The sequence below is a fragment of the Eschrichtius robustus genome, chromosome 1 (genome assembly GCF_028021215.1).
Source record: "Eschrichtius robustus isolate mEscRob2 chromosome 1, mEscRob2.pri, whole genome shotgun sequence".
Classification (NCBI taxonomy): domain Eukaryota; kingdom Metazoa; phylum Chordata; class Mammalia; order Artiodactyla; family Eschrichtiidae; genus Eschrichtius; species Eschrichtius robustus.
The window spans coordinates 144,018,611-144,034,146 of record NC_090824.1 but is presented as its reverse complement, the minus strand read 5'-3'; the positions used below and the strand labels follow the sequence as shown (position 1 = coordinate 144,034,146).

General features: G+C 54.9%; 6 non-coding genes across 6 annotated transcripts; all 6 read right to left on the bottom strand.

Moving 5' to 3' along the window:
- Positions 1-1,606: 1,606 nt before the first annotated feature.
- Positions 1,607-1,699, bottom strand: LOC137753700 (small nucleolar RNA SNORD116). Its single transcript, XR_011071553.1, has one exon. It is a non-coding gene; the product is annotated as a small nucleolar RNA SNORD116 (small nucleolar RNA).
- A 2,663-nt stretch (positions 1,700-4,362) lies between these two features.
- LOC137778749 (small nucleolar RNA SNORD116) lies at positions 4,363-4,455 on the bottom strand. Its single transcript, XR_011076992.1, has one exon. It is a non-coding gene; the product is annotated as a small nucleolar RNA SNORD116 (small nucleolar RNA).
- Positions 4,456-7,144: 2,689 nt separating this feature from the next.
- LOC137753408 (small nucleolar RNA SNORD116) lies at positions 7,145-7,237 on the bottom strand. The gene has a single exon (XR_011071473.1). It is a non-coding gene; the product is annotated as a small nucleolar RNA SNORD116 (small nucleolar RNA).
- A 2,662-nt stretch (positions 7,238-9,899) lies between these two features.
- LOC137778744 (small nucleolar RNA SNORD116) lies at positions 9,900-9,992 on the bottom strand. The gene has a single exon (XR_011076991.1). It is a non-coding gene; the product is annotated as a small nucleolar RNA SNORD116 (small nucleolar RNA).
- Positions 9,993-12,682: 2,690 nt separating this feature from the next.
- LOC137753693 (small nucleolar RNA SNORD116) lies at positions 12,683-12,775 on the bottom strand. The gene has a single exon (XR_011071552.1). It is a non-coding gene; the product is annotated as a small nucleolar RNA SNORD116 (small nucleolar RNA).
- A 2,663-nt stretch (positions 12,776-15,438) lies between these two features.
- On the bottom strand, positions 15,439-15,531 carry LOC137778738 (small nucleolar RNA SNORD116). The gene has a single exon (XR_011076989.1). It is a non-coding gene; the product is annotated as a small nucleolar RNA SNORD116 (small nucleolar RNA).
- Positions 15,532-15,536: the final 5 nt, after the last annotated feature.

The window sequence follows — 15,536 nt, the reverse complement described above, 5'->3', positions numbered from 1 at the left end:
AACTAGGCCTAATCACTTTCCATTGACCCGTGGGAATGCCCACCACAGTAAGTGGTGGGCCTCAGCCACCATGACCCATGTCGGATCCCCACGGCGGAGACTACTCCACATGCCCAGCCACGTCTCAGGCAGCTCCCATCTTGAATGTTCACGGCCCTGACCCCTAAGGAAACTCTCAAACCCTTGAAAGCCTCGTCCTACGTGCCCTCCTCCAGCCCACAGGGCGACACGACCCTACTGGAAACCACAAACGTCTTCAGAATACGGGAACACTGAACACCAGGGAAGACAGACCACAAGCCTGTCTCCTTCGTTGATGCTGATCCCACCCCATGCATCCTGGAAATTCTCCACTGCCACAGTGACACTACCGAGTAACTCACAGTGATCAAAGGCATGGTCCCCGAGGACCACAGACAGACATTCAACGGAAGACCTCTGCCATGCGAGGGGACTTGGAAACCTGAAAGGGAACAGTGTCTGGCCACGGCAGCACAGCAGGCATGGCAATGGGGCCCCCATCTCTGCCCCACCAATGGACTGCTCCAGATAAACCGCTGGCTGTTCGAAAGGCCTGCGTGCTACACTGGCCGGTCGCGTCATTCCCCCACGGGAGAAACACTTTCGCTTTACACATTGCCAAACAAGGGAACAAAGCGGCCAAAGGGGATGTTCGCATAACTCAACTACCTCCAAGGAGGCCGGCACAGACGCCTCAGCATGTCGATCTTCCCTACTTCCCGCAAGACACCCTTTGGGTGTCATTCCTCGGGCAACGGGATTGCAACTCTACACAAGTTACCTACCTCAACTCACCCACTTGAACTGCCAAAGCCATCCGCTCCATAGGCAGCTTATGCCAGCCCATCACGAACAAGACACATTCTTGGGAAGCCGAGGCCAGCGCCTGCAAACCAATGATGACAGCCCATCCTACAACATCACACAGGACCTTTCCTCATGATACCTTACCTTTCTCTCCAGGCCAGCAGCCACCACCCAGACTGAAATGCTTCACTCGACCCACACCCCACTCCACGAACATCCAATTAGCGCCAACAGTGTGCCGGCAACTTCAGCAGAGGAGCTGACAGGGGCAGCACTGAGGCCTAAACCTTCAGCCCCCTTCCGCCATCGCCCAACTCCCGCCCACGCCTGCCCACTGCTCCAGCCACACCGGGCAGTCAAGAACCTCACTGCGTGAAACACAACAACAGAGAGGGCCACAGGCCTGGCCTGAGGCTCCAGGCTCCAACCACGGAAGCTTGCTCATTTTGGCTTCCATAATCAACCTCGGAAGCAGGCATGCACAAAGCGTGATCCTGTCCAAAAATCACCTCTCCAAGCTGCAATCTTACTGGGTCTATACCAGAACACACTCCGACCCTGAAGACTAGCAGGAAAGCCTGCCCTCTTGCATTCCCTCAACGGCCTTTTAGCAGGGACCGGGGATTCATAGATGACCCAGCTTATGGGCAGACATGGTCGACCCTCAGACAGGAGCCCCTCCAATGCTGGAGCCCTTAGTGGTGTTTGCATGCCTGTCAGCAGGGGACGTTGGCCCTCACTCCTAACTGTCCCGTACTCCCGAGAGAGGAAACGTGCTGGACCTCAGTTTCGATGAGGAGACGGTAGAGCATTCTCACTCATTTTGTTCAGATTTTCCAAGGAATGCATATAAGGGTGTCATCATCGATCCAAACACATGCTGGGACGCTGCAGAACACAAAAGGGAAGGCCGTGGGTCTCTGCAGAGGAGCCATGACCTGGAAATACTCCAACTGCCTGGGGAATCCACAGTCCTCAGGCCACTCAGCAGGACCAACAATCAATCCACTCTTGCAACCATTGGGTCCATCTGTGGAAATCCTAATATCCAATGGCACATCTTAGTATGGGTGAATGCCTACCGTCCTTAGATATCCACAGCCATGCTCGGCAACATGCACGAGCCCCTCTTTTTCCAGTTCTCCTTAGCACATCCAGACATCAGACAATGCGAAGGTCTTCTTCTCTGCCAACAGCCAGCCTTACGCTGCAACTGCACCTGAGAAGTGGACAGAAATCACGCAGGTTTCTAAATTGCACCAGGGTCCTCAGAGAACATGATTTTTGTGAACACATAATCTGGGCGTGAGCCTGGAACCTCCTTCCCAAGTACCACTATCCCTTACCGAAAACTGATTGTGTGTCTCACAGCACGACTGAAGGAAGTTACGCACGTACGTTGCTCGGTGTGTGAGACGCTGTATTTGTGTATTCACACGTGTGGGCGTGTGTGACTGTGACTCTGCACGAGGATGCGTTTGTGGATTCCTGTGTGTGCCGCAAAATACGCGTCTTGGTCTCTGGGTGTCCCTGTGGCCCTCTGCAGACGCCTCTAACAGTAAACGTCATAGTTTATACACAGCACCCTGGTTGGACCCCCAACTGAAAGGAGAAAGACCCCTGTCAGCTTCATGAGGCCGCATGCGAACTTTGACCCCAAGGCTGTCGAAATAGGCCACAGACTCCCGCTCTCCCACAGCCACGCCTTCTGACCAAAGCACAAAGACTGGACGAGACCTCCCTCCCGGCCGTGGGTGTCACACCTATGTGGACCTGGAGATCCTGCCACCTACCAGCACATCTGATGTGCCCTTGGGGTCTCTCCCAGTGCTCCCGGAAGCAAGGTAACCTCCCATGGGCGGGCTGACACTGACCTGCAGTTGCCAAAAAGCACGATGCAGCCTGGCACTTCTCAAGGCGTTAATGGACTTCGGCCCAAGTGCCTCATCTCGCCAACTAGACCAAATCACTTTCCATGACCCCGTGGGAAGCCCTCAATGGGAAGTGTTGGGCTTCAGCAACCATGACACAGGTTGGAACCCCACAGTGGAAATTAGGCCACCTTCCCGGCCACGTAGAGGCAAGCTTCCAACTGGTAGGGTTCGCGGCCCTGACCACTGAGGAAACACTCATACGCTACACAGCCTCGTCCTAAGTGCGCTCCTCCTGCCTGCAGGGCGACTCGACTCTACTTGAAGCCACAGACATCATGCGAACACGGAGACACTGAACAGCAGGGAAGACACACCGCAAGCCTGTCTGCTTTGATGATGCCCACCCCACCCCATGCATCCTGGCAATTCTCCACTGCCACAGCGACACAACCGAGGAACTCACAGTGATCAAAGGCACTGTCCCCGAGGACCACAGACAGACTTTCAACGGAAAACCTTTGCCACACGAGGGGACCTGGAACCTTGAAAGGGCACAGTGGCTGTCCACGACAGTTCGCCTGGTGTCGCAACAGTGCCCCCACCTCTGTCCCCCCAATGGACTGCTCCAGATAAACCTATGGCTGTTCGCAAGCCGAGTCATGCCCCCCCGGGAGAAGCACTTTCGCTTTGCACATTCCCAAACAAGGGAACAAGGCGGCCAAAGGGGATGTTCGCATAACTAAACATCCTCCAAGGAGGCCAGCACAGACGCGTCACCATGTCAATCTTCTTTACGTCTCGCAAGACACCCTTTGGGTGTCTTTCCTCTGGCAATGGGATTCCAAATCTACACAGTTACCTACCTCACCTCATCCACCTGAACTGCCAAAGCCATCCCCTCCATAGGCAGCTGATGCCAGCCAATCACGAACATGACACATCCTTGGGAAGCCGAGGCCAGCACCTGCAACCCAATTATGATAGCCTATTCCACGACATCACAAAGGACATGTCCACATCTTCCCTTACCTTCCTGTGCGGGCCATCAGTGATCCACGCAGGTTTAAATTCAGCACTCGTTCCTGTCCCCACTCCACGATGACCCGCTTGGCATCAACACTGTGCCGGGAGTTAAAGTAGAGAAGCAAACAAGGGCAGCAGCGAGGCCTAATCCTTCAGCCGCTTTCCTCCGATGCCCAACCGAGCTCACCCCCGCCCATTGCTCCAGCCTCACTAGGCACTCGAGAACCTCACCGTGAAAAACGCAAGAACAGGGAGATCCACAGGCCTGGCCTGAGGTTCAAGGCACCAACCACGGACGCTTGCTCATTTTGGCTTCCAGAATCAACCCCCAAAATGCCATGCACGATGCGTGATCCTGGCCAAAACTCACCTCCCAACTGCAAGCTAACTGGGCCTAGACCAGCACACACTCCGACTCTTAAGACCAGCAGGAGAGCCTGCCCCCTCGCATTCCCTCAACAGCCATTCAGCAGGGACCCTGGATTCACAGATAACACAGCTTATGTGCAGACACGGTCAACCCTCAGACAGGAGCCCCTCCAATCCTGGAGCCTTTGGTGGTGTTTGCATGCATGTCGGCGGGGGACACTGGCCCTCATTCCTAACTGTCCTCTCCCCCTGAGAGAGGAAACGTGCTGAACCTCAGTTTCGATGAGGAGACGGTAGAGTGTTCTCACTCATTTGGTTCAGATTTTCCAAGAAATGCATGCAAGGGTGTCATCATCGATCCAAGCACATGCTGGGACGCTGCAGAACACAACCGGGGTGTGCGCGGGGCTCTGTACAGGAGCCATGAGCCTGGGCTACCTCAAAAGCCTGGAGAATCCACAGCCCTCAGGTCACTCAGCAAGAGGAACAATCAATCCACTCTTGAAGCCATTGGGCCCGTCTGAGGAAAACCTAATACCTAATGGCACATTTGGGGTGCTTGAATACCTACCATCCTGAGTTATCCACGACCATGCTCGGGGACATGGGCCCGCCTCACTTTTTCCAGTTCTTCTTAGCACGTCCAGTCATCAGAGCACACGAAGGTCTTCTTCTTTGTGCCGACGGCCAGCCTTTCCCAGCACCTGCACCTGAGAAGTGGACAGAAATCACCGAGGCTTCATAAGTGGGCCGGTGTCCTCAGAGGACATGATCCATACAAACATTTACCTGGCCTCGAGCTCTGAAACTGCTTCCCAAGGACCTCTATCCCTTACCGAGAATTGACTGCCTGTCTGATAGTACGACTGCAGGAAGTTAGGCACATACGTTGGCCGGTGTGTGAGAGGCTGTATGTGTGTGTTCACGCGTTTGGGCATGTGTGACTGTGACTGCGCATGCGGACGTGCTTGTGGGTTTCTCTGTGTGCCGCTGAATACGCGTCTTGGTCTCTGTGTGTCCGTATGGCCCTGTGAAGAGGAGTCCAACAATAAAAGAAATAGTTTATACACAGCACCCTGGTTAGACCCCCAACTGAAAGGAGAAAGACCCCTGTCAGCTTCAAGAGGCCGCAGGCACACTTTGACCCCCAGGGGCTGTTGAAATAGTCCATGGACTCCCGCTCTCCCACAGCCACGCCTTCTGACAAAAACACACAGCCTGGACGAGACCTGCCTCCGGGCCTTGGCTGTGACATCTACGTGCACCTCGAGACTCTGTCAGCTACCAGTATATCTCATGGGCATTTGGGGTCACTCGCAGCACTTCCGGAAGCAAGGGAACTCCCATGGTCGGGCCGACACCGACCGGCAGCTGTCTACTGCCAAGATGCAGCCTGAAACCACTCAAGGGGCTAACGAACGTGGGCCCACGTGCCACTTCTCGCCAACTAGGCCTAATCACTTTCCATTGACCCGTGGGAATGCCCACCACAGTAAGTGGTGGGCCTCAGCCACCATGACCCATGTCGGATCCCCACGGCGGAGACTACTCCACATGCCCAGCCACGTCTCAGGCAGCTCCCATCTTGAATGTTCACGGCCCTGACCCCTAAGGAAACTCTCAAACCCTTGAAAGCCTCGTCCTACGTGCCCTCCTCCAGCCCACAGGGCGACACGACCCTACTGGAAACCACAAACGTCTTCAGAATACGGGAACACTGAACACCAGGGAAGACAGACCACAAGCCTGTCTCCTTCGTTGATGCTGATCCCACCCCATGCATCCTGGAAATTCTCCACTGCCACAGTGACACTACCGAGTAACTCACAGTGATCAAAGGCATGGTCCCCGAGGACCACAGACAGACATTCAACGGAAGACCTCTGCCATGCGAGGGGACTTGGAAACCTGAAAGGGAACAGTGTCTGGCCACGGCAGCACAGCAGGCATGGCAATGGGGCCCCCATCTCTGCCCCACCAATGGACTGCTCCAGATAAACCGCTGGCTGTTCGAAAGGCCTGCGTGCTACACTGGCCGGTCGCGTCATTCCCCCACGGGAGAAACACTTTCGCTTTACACATTGCCAAACAAGGGAACAAAGCGGCCAAAGGGGATGTTCGCATAACTCAACTACCTCCAAGGAGGCCGGCACAGACGCCTCAGCATGTCGATCTTCCCTACTTCCCGCAAGACACCCTTTGGGTGTCATTCCTCGGGCAACGGGATTGCAACTCTACACAAGTTACCTACCTCAACTCACCCACTTGAACTGCCAAAGCCATCCGCTCCATAGGCAGCTTATGCCAGCCCATCACGAACAAGACACATTCTTGGGAAGCCGAGGCCAGCGCCTGCAAACCAATGATGACAGCCCATCCTACAACATCACACAGGACCTTTCCTCATGATACCTTACCTTTCTCTCCAGGCCAGCAGCCACCACCCAGACTGAAATGCTTCACTCGACCCACACCCCACTCCACGAACATCCAATTAGCGCCAACAGTGTGCCGGCAACTTCAGCAGAGGAGCTGACAGGGGCAGCACTGAGGCCTAAACCTTCAGCCCCCTTCCGCCATCGCCCAACTCCCGCCCACGCCTGCCCACTGCTCCAGCCACACCGGGCAGTCAAGAACCTCACTGCGTGAAACACAACAACAGAGAGGGCCACAGGCCTGGCCTGAGGCTCCAGGCTCCAACCACGGAAGCTTGCTCATTTTGGCTTCCATAATCAACCTCGGAAGCGGCATGCACAAAGCGTGAACCTGTCCAAAAATCACCTCTCCAACCTGCAATCTTACTGGGTCTATACCAGAACACACTCCGACCCTGAAGACTAGCAGGAAAGCCTGCCCTCTTGCATTCCCTCAACGGCCTTTTAGCAGGGACCGGGGATTCATAGATGACCCAGCTTATGGGCAGACATGGTCGACCCTCAGACAGGAGCCCCTCCAATGCTGGAGCCCTTAGTGGTGTTTGCATGCCTGTCAACAGGGGACGTTGGCCCTCACTCCTAACTGTCCCGTACTCCCGAGAGAGGAAACGTGCTGGACCTCAGTTTCGATGAGGAGACGGTAGAGCGTTCTCACTCATTTTGTTCAGATTTTCCAAGGAATGCATATAAGGGTGTCATCATCGATCCAAACACATGCTGGGACGCTGCAGAACACAAAAGGGAAGGCCGTGGGTCTCTGCAGAGGAGCCATGACCTGGAAATACTCCAACTGCCTGGGGAATCCACAGTCCTCAGGCCACTCAGCAGGACCAACAATCAATCCACTCTTGCAACCATTGGGTCCATCTGTGGAAATCCTAATATCCAATGGCACATCTTAGTATGGGTGAATGCCTACCGTCCTTAGATATCCACAGCCATGCTCGGCAACATGCACCAGCCCCTCTTTTTCCAGTTCTCCTTAGCACATCCAGACATCAGACAATGCGAAGGTCTTCTTCTCTGCCAACAGCCAGCCTTACGCTGCAACTGCACCTGAGAAGTGGACAGAAATCACGCAGGTTTCTAAATTGCACCAGGGTCCTCAGAGAACATGATTTTTGTGAACACATAATCTGGGCGTGAGCCTGGAACCTCCTTCCCAAGTACCACTATCCCTTACCGAAAACTGATTGTGTGTCTCACAGCACGACTGAAGGAAGTTACGCACATACGTTGCTCGGTGTGTGAGACGCTGTATTTGTGTATTCACACGTGTGGGCGTGTGTGACTGTGACTCTGCACGAGGATGCGTTTGTGGATTCCTGTGTGTGCCGCAAAATACGCGTCTTGGTCTCTGGGTGTCCCTGTGGCCCTCTGCAGACGCCTCTAACAGTAAACGTCATAGTTTATACACAGCACCCTGGTTGGACCCCCAACTGAAAGGAGAAAGACCCCTGTCAGCTTCATGAGGCCGCATGCGAACTTTGACCCCAAGGCTGTCGAAATAGGCCACAGACTCCCGCTCTCCCACAGCCACGCCTTCTGACCAAAGCACAAAGACTGGACGAGACCTCCCTCCCGGCCGTGGGTGTCACACCTATGTGGACCTGGAGATCCTGCCACCTACCAGCACATCTGATGTGCCCTTGGGGTCTCTCCCAGTGCTCCCGGAAGCAAGGTAACCTCCCATGGGCAGGCTGACACTGACCTGCAGTTGCCAAAAAGCACGATGCAGCCTGGCACTTCTCAAGGCGTTAATGGACTTCGGCCCAAGTGCCTCATCTCGCCAACTAGACCAAATCACTTTCCATGACCCCGTGGGAAGCCCTCAATGGGAAGTGTTGGGCTTCAGCAACCATGACACAGGTTGGAACCCCACAGCGGAAATTAGGCCACCTTCCCGGCCACGTAGAGGCAAGCTTCCAACTGGTAGGGTTCGCGGCCCTGACCACTGAGGAAACACTCAAACGCTACACAGCCTGGTCCTAAGTGCCCTCCTCCTGCCTGCAGGGCGACTCGACTCTACTTGAAGCCACACACATCATGCGAACACGGAGACACTGAACAGCAGGGAAGACACACCGCAAGCCTGTCTGCTTTGATGATGCCCACCCCACCCCATGCATCCTGGCATTCTCCACTGCCACAGCGACACAACCGAGGAACTCACAGTGATCAAAGGCACTGTCCCCGAGGACCACAGACAGACTTCCAACGGAAAACCTTTGACACACGAGGGGACCTGGAACCTTGAAAGGGCACAGTGGCTGTCCACGACAGTTCGCCTGGTGTCGCAACAGTGCCCCCACCTCTGTCCCCCCAATGGACTGCTCCAGATAAACCTATGGCTGTTCGCAAGCCGAGTCATGCCCCCCCGGGAGAAGCACTTTCGCTTTGCACATTCCCAAACAAGGGAACAAGGCGGCCAAAGGGGATGTTCGCATAACTAAACATCCTCCAAGGAGGCCAGCACAGACGCGTCACCATGTCAATCTTCTTTACGTCTCGCAAGACACCATTTGGGTGTCTTTCCTCTGGCAATGGGATTCCAAATCTACACAGTTACCTACCTCACCTCATCCACCTGAACTGCCAAAGCCATCCCCTCCATAGGCAGCTGATGCCAGCCAATCACGAACATGACACATCCTTGGGAAGCCGAGGCCAGCACCTGCAACCCAATTATGATAGCCTATTCCACGACATCACAAAGGACATGTCCACATCTTCCCTTACCTTCCTGTGCGGGCCATCAGTGATCCACGCAGGTTTAAATTCAGCACTCGTTCCTGTCCCCACTCCACGATGACCCGCTTGGCATCAACACTGTGCCGGGAGTTAAAGTAGAGAAGCAAACAAGGGCAGCAGCGAGGCCTAATCCTTCAGCCGCTTTCCTCCGATGCCCAACCGAGCTCACCCCCGCCCATTGCTCCAGCCTCACTAGGCACTCGAGAACCTCACCGTGAAAAACGCAAGAACAGGGAGATCCACAGGCCTGGCCTGAGGTTCAAGGCACCAACCACGTACGCTTGCTCATTTTGGCTTCCAGAATCAACCCCCAAAATGCCATGCACGATGCGTGATCCTGGCCAAAACTCACCTCCCAACTGCAAGCTAACTGGGCCTAGACCAGCACACACTCCGACTCTTAAGACCAGCAGGAGAGCCTGCCCCCTCGCATTCCCTCAACAGCCATTCAGCAGGGACCCTGGATTCACAGATAACACAGCTTATGTGCAGACACGGTCAACCCTCAGACAGGAGCCCCTCCAATCCTGGAGCCTTTGGTGGTGTTTGCATGCATGTCGGCGGGGGACGCTGGCCCTCATTCCTAACTGTCCTCTCCCCCTGAGAGAGGAAACGTGCTGAACCTCAGTTTCGATGAGGAGACGGTAGAGTGTTCTCACTCATTTGGTTCAGATTTTCCAAGAAATGCATGCAAGGGTGTCATCATCGATCCAAGCACATGCTGGGACGCTGCAGAACACAACCGGGGTGTGCGCGGGGCTCTGTACAGGAGCCATGAGCCTGGGCTACCTCAAAAGCCTGGAGAATCCACAGCCCTCAGGTCACTCAGCAAGAGGAACAATCAATCCACTCTTGAAGCCATTGGGCCCGTCTGAGGAAAACCTAATACCTAATGGCACATTTGGGGTGCTTGAATACCTACCATCCTGAGTTATCCACGACCATGCTCGGGGACATGGGCCCGCCTCACTTTTTCCAGTTCTTCTTAGCACGTCCAGTCATCAGAGCACACGAAGGTCTTCTTCTTTGTGCCGACGGCCAGCCTTCCCCAGCACCTGCACCTGAGAAGTGGACAGAAATCACCGAGGCTTCATAAGTGGGCCGGTGTCCTCAGAGGACATGATCCATACAAACATTTACCTGGCCTCGAGCTCTGAAACTGCTTCCCAAGGACCTCTATCCCTTACCGAGAATTGACTGCCTGTCTGATAGTACGACTGCAGGAAGTTAGGCACATACGTTGGCCGGTGTGTGAGAGGCTGTATGTGTGTGTTCACGCGTTTGGGCATGTGTGACTGTGACTGCGCATGCGGACGTGCTTGTGGGTTTCTCTGTGTGCCGCTGAATACGCGTCTTGGTCTCTGTGTGTCCGTATGGCCCTGTGAAGAGGAGTCCAACAATAAAAGAAATAGTTTATACACAGCACCCTGGTTAGACCCCCAACTGAAAGGAGAAAGACCCCTGTCAGCTTCAAGAGGCCGCAGGCACACTTTGACCCCCAGGGGCTGTTGAAATAGTCCATGGACTCCCGCTCTCCCACAGCCACGCCTTCTGACAAAAACACACAGCCTGGACGAGACCTGCCTCCGGGCCTTGGCTGTGACATCTACGTGCACCTCGAGACTCTGTCAGCTACCAGTATATCTCATGGGCATTTGGGGTCACTCGCAGCACTTCCGGAAGCAAGGGAACTCCCATGGTCGGGCCGACACCGACCGGCAGCTGTCTACTGCCAAGATGCAGCCTGAAACCACTCAAGGGGCTAACGAACGTGGGCCCACGTGCCACTTCTCGCCAACTAGGCCTAATCACTTTCCATTGACCCGTGGGAATGCCCACCACAGGAAGTGGTGGGCCTCAGCCACCATGACCCATGTCGGATCCCCACGGCGGAGACTACTCCACATGCCCAGCCACGTCTCAGGCAGCTCCCATCTTGAATGTTCACGGCCCTGACCCCTAAGGAAACTCTCAAACCCTTGAAAGCCTCGTCCTACGTGCCCTCCTCTAGCCCACAGGGCGACACGACCCTACTGGAAACCACAAACGTCTTCAGAATACGGGAACACTGAACACCAGGGAAGACAGACCACAAGCCTGTCTCCTTCGCTGATGCTGATCCCACCCCATGCATCCTGGAAATTCTCCACTGCCACAGTGACACTACCGAATAACTCACAGTGATCAAAGGCATGGTCCCCGAGGACCACAGACAGACATTCAACGGAAGACCTCTGCCATGCGAGGGGACTTGGAAACCTGAAAGGGAACAGTGTCTGGCCACGGCAGCACAGCAGGCATGGCAATGGGGCCCCCATCTCTGCCCCACCAATGGACTGCTCCAGATAAACCTCTGGCTGTTCGAAAGGCCTGCGTGCTACACTGGCCGGTCGCGTCATTCCCCCACGTGAGAAACACTTTCGCTTTACACATTGCCAAACAAGGGAACAAAGCGGCCAAAGGGGATGTTCGCATAACTCAACTACCTCCAAGGAGGCCGGCACAGACGCCTCAGCATGTCGATCTTCCCTACTTCCCGCAAGACACCCTTTGGGTGTCATTCCTCGGGCAACGGGATTGCAACTCTACACAAGTTACCTACCTCAACTCACCCACTTGAACTGCCAAAGCCATCCGCTCCATAGGCAACTTATGCCAGCCCATCACGAACAAGACACATTCTTGGGAAGCCGAGGCCAGCGCCTGCAACCCAATGATGACAGCCCATCCTACAACATCACACAGGACCTTTCCTCATGATACCTTACCTTTCTCTCCAGGCCAGCAGCCACCACCCAGACTGAAATGCTTCACTCGACCCACACCCCACTCCACGAACATCCACTTAGCGCCAACAGTGTGCCGGCAACTTCAGCAGAGGAGCTGACAGGGGCAGCACTGAGGTCTAAACCTTCAGCCCCCTTCCGCCATCGCCCAACTCCCGCCCACGCCCGCCCACTGCTCCAGCCACACCGGGCAGTCAAGAACCTCACTGCGTGAAACACAACAACAGAGAGGGCCACAGGCCTGGCCTGAGGCTCCAGGCTCCAACCACGGAAGCTTGCTCATTTTGGCTTCCATAATCAACCTCGGAAGCAGGCATGCACAAAGCGTGATCCTGTCCAAAAATCACCTCTCCAAGCTGCAATCTTACTGGGTCTATACCAGAACACACTCCGACCCTGAAGACTAGCAGGAAAGCCTGCCCTCTTGCATTCCCTCAACGGCCTTTTAGCAGGGACCGGGGATTCATAGATGACCCAGCTTATGGGCAGACATGGTCGACCCTCAGACAGGAGCCCCTCCAATGCTGGAGCCCTTAGTGGTGTTTGCATGCCTGTCAGCAGGGGACGTTGGCCCTCACTCCTAACTGTCCCGTACTCCCGAGAGAGGAAACGTGCTGGACCTCAGTTTCGATGAGGAGACGGTAGAGCATTCTCACTCATTTTGTTCAGATTTTCCAAGGAATGCATATAAGGGTGTCATCATCGATCCAAACACATGCTGGGACGCTGCAGAACACAAAAGGGAAGGCCGTGGGTCTCTGCAGAGGAGCCATGACCTGGAAATACTCCAACTGCCTGGGGAATCCACAGTCCTCAGGCCACTCAGCAGGACCAACAATCAATCCACTCTTGCAACCATTGGGTCCATCTGTGGAAATCCTAATATCCAATGGCACATCTTAGTATGGGTGAATGCCTACCGTCCTTAGATATCCACAGCCATGCTCGGCAACATGCACCAGCCCCTCTTTTTCCAGTTCTCCTTAGCACATCCAGACATCAGACAATGCGAAGGTCTTCTTCTCTGCCAACAGCCAGCCTTACGCTGCAACTGCACCTGAGAAGTGGACAGAAATCACGCAGGTTTCTAAATTGCACCAGGGTCCTCAGAGAACATGATTTTTGTGAACACATAATCTGGGCGTGAGCCTGGAACCTCCTTCCCAAGTACCACTATCCCTTACCGAAAACTGATTGTGTGTCTCACAGCACGACTGAAGGAAGTTACGCACGTACGTTGCTCGGTGTGTGAGACGCTGTATTTCTGTATTCACACGTGTGGGCGTGTGTGACTGTGACTCTGCACGAGGATGCGTTTGTGGATTCCTGTGTGTGCCGCAAAATACGCGTCTTGGTCTCTGGGTGTCCCTGTGGCCCTCTGCAGACGCCTCTAACAGTAAACGTCATAGTTTATACACAGCACCCTGGTTGGACCCCCAACTGAAAGGAGAAAGACCCCTGTCAGCTTCATGAGGCCGCATGCGAACTTTGACCCCAAGGCTGTCGAAATAGGCCACAGACTCCCGCTCTCCCACAGCCACGCCTTCTGACCAAAGCACAAAGACTGGACGAGACCTCCCTCCCGGCCGTGGGTGTCACACCTATGTGGACCTGGAGATCCTGCCACCTACCAGCACATCTGATGTGCCCTTGGGGTCTCTCCCAGTGCTCCCGGAAGCAAGGTAACCTCCCATGGGCGGGCTGACACTGACCTGCAGTTGCCAAAAAGCACGATGCAGCCTGGCACTTCTCAAGGCGTTAATGGACTTCGGCCCAAGTGCCTCATCTCGCCAACTAGACCAAATCACTTTCCATGACCCCGTGGGAAGCCCTCAATGGGAAGTGTTGGGCTTCAGCAACCATGACACAGGTTGGAACCCCACAGTGGAAATTAGGCCACCTTCCCGGCCACGTAGAGGCAAGCTTCCAACTGGTAGGGTTCGCGGCCCTGACCACTGAGGAAACACTCATACGCTACACAGCCTCGTCCTAAGTGCGCTCCTCCTGCCTGCAGGGCGACTCGACTCTACTTGAAGCCACAGACATCATGCGAACACGGAGACACTGAACAGCAGGGAAGACACACCGCAAGCCTGTCTGCTTTGATGATGCCCACCCCACCCCATGCATCCTGGCAATTCTCCACTGCCACAGCGACACAACCGAGGAACTCACAGTGATCAAAGGCACTGTCCCCGAGGACCACAGACAGACTTTCAACGGAAAACCTTTGCCACACGAGGGGACCTGGAACCTTGAAAGGGCACAGTGGCTGTCCACGACAGTTCGCCTGGTGTCGCAACAGTGCCCCCACCTCTGTCCCCCCAATGGACTGCTCCAGATAAAACTATGGCTGTTCGCAAGCCGAGTCATGCCCCCCCGGGAGAAGCACTTTCGCTTTGCACATTCCCAAACAAGGGAACAAGGCGGCCAAAGGGGATGTTCGCATAACTAAACATCCTCCAAGGAGGCCAGCACAGACGCGTCACCATGTCAATCTTCTTTACGTCTCGCAAGACACCCTTTGGGTGTCTTTCCTCTGGCAATGGGATTCCAAATCTACACAGTTACCTACCTCACCTCATCCACCTGAACTGCCAAAGCCATCCCCTCCATAGGCAGCTGATGCCAGCCAATCACGAACATGACACATCCTTGGGAAGCCGAGGCCAGCACCTGCAACCCAATTATGATAGCCTATTCCACGACATCACAAAGGACATGTCCACATCTTCCCTTACCTTCCTGTGCGGGCCATCAGTGATCCACGCAGGTTTAAATTCAGCACTCGTTCCTGTCCCCACTCCACGATGACCCGCTTGGCATCAACACTGTGCCGGGAGTTAAAGTAGAGAAGCAAACAAGGGCAGCAGCGAGGCCTAATCCTTCAGCCGCTTTCCTCCGATGCCCAACCGAGCTCACCCCCGCCCATTGCTCCAGCCTCACTAGGCACTCGAGAACCTCACCGTGAAAAACGCAAGAACAGGGAGATCCACAGGCCTGGCCTGAGGTTCAAGGCACCAACCACGGACGCTTGCTCATTTTGGCTTCCAGAATCAACCCCCAAAATGCCATGCACGATGCGTGATCCTGGCCAAAACTCACCTCCCAACTGCAAGCTAACTGGGCCTAGACCAGCACACACTCCGACTCTTAAGACCAGCAGGAGAGCCTGCCCCCTCGCATTCCCTCAACAGCCATTCAGCAGGGACCCTGGATTCACAGATAACACAGCTTATGTGCAGACACGGTCAACCCTCAGACAGGAGCCCCTCCAATCCTGGAGCCTTTGGTGGTGTTTGCATGCATGTCGGCGGGGGACACTGGCCCTCATTCCTAACTGTCCTCTCCCCCTGAGAGAGGAAACGTGCTGAACCTCAGTTTCGATGAGGAGACGGTAGAGTGTTCTCACTCATTTGGTTCAGATTTTCCAAGAAATGCATGCAAGGGTGTCATCATCGATCCAAGCA